This window comes from Helianthus annuus, chromosome 11, assembly GCF_002127325.2.
Source record: "Helianthus annuus cultivar XRQ/B chromosome 11, HanXRQr2.0-SUNRISE, whole genome shotgun sequence".
Lineage (NCBI taxonomy): Eukaryota > Viridiplantae > Streptophyta > Magnoliopsida > Asterales > Asteraceae > Helianthus > Helianthus annuus.
Window position 1 is genome coordinate 91740782 of NC_035443.2, and position 1461 is coordinate 91742242.

The following is a 1461-nucleotide window of genomic DNA, read 5'->3' on the forward strand; positions in this document are numbered from 1 at the left end:
ATAAACTACTTATCATGCGACTAATCAAACCTAAGTGACCATAAGGTATAACCCCGGAAGGTTATTCCCTATGCTACTATGGTCACAACACATGTTTGGTTGAATCCTAATGATCGACCAAACGGGTCGTGTTCGAAAGTCTAAGCGGGTGTTTAGTCCGCTTGACTTACGACTCTACATAAGCACAAAACTTAACAAGTGACGAGCTAAACATGTCGAAACATGTTTAGTTAAGTTAGAAAATAGGTTTGGCATCAAAACAAACGGTTTTGATACCTACAAGTAGCTTGGTTACAAAATACGCGAGAAAACGCATTCTGGCCGAAGCTACGACTCGTCACTGAGCCTAGATAACGTGGTAATCAGTAGGTATAGTCACTAGAGACTATAACCATCGTGATTACGCTCACGTTATGAAGTTCAAAAGAACTTCGCGTTGACCATAAACTGGTCAAAGCAGAAAGTCAAACACAGTTTGACTTTAACGCTAAAACGAACGATAAACGCGAAAGAATACTTACAGAAGGTCCCCGCAAGATTGAACTTCCGAGTATTCTCAGGTATGAAGTGCTAAAACACCCCAACTTAGAGAACAAACTCAGAATTCAAGTGGGGAGAAATGAAGTTGGGTTGGGTATTTATAGGAAATCCACAACCGTTAGGATCGTTTCTTGTTCCCCAAGCGTTTAATCTCGGCCCTACACTTGTACCCACTGATTTGGAATACTATGGGCATCCAAAACTAGCCCATAGATTGCTCAAACCATGTGCAAAACAATGGGGAACAGCTGGGTTTTAAAAATAAAGTTTGCTGATCTGGGGAGGCTTTACGGACCGTAAGCACATTCCCATACGGTCCGTAAGGGACCTGCAGACCAGCACTTTCATAAAATGACAGTTTAGCCCCTGAACTTGCAAAACTTGCATTTCGGCTCATTTTTGACACGTTTAAGCCCCGTTAACCTCATTTCAAGGCTCTAAAATGAAGTTAAAGTATAGGGAACTCAAAACATGCACAAAAATATCTCGGATGTCGGTTCGTTTGGTCGTACGGTTGCGTTGTTCGGTTAATTACGACGGGAGTCGTAACGAATGCAAAAACGGTCCAAATTGCGCGACGAATGGATTTTTATTATGCCAAACATTAAAACATAATATTTTAATGCTTACATAAATTTTTGGATGTCCGGATGTATTCAGAACGTAAGATATGCGCGAATATGCAAACTTGTGCATTTTTTTGACGCTTTAAGTCCCTATTGATCAATAAAGTTTATTTTAGCATACCGAACCCCTCAAAGCCTATTTCTAAGCTATGTAAAGGTTATTTAGGGTATGTTTAACTTATGATCAAGTTCCGAAGTTTTCGTTACTATACGAATCGGTATAGTTTCGCAATTTGACACAATTAGTCCCTGCGATCGAACAAACTTGTTTTCGACACACCAAACCATCCAAAAC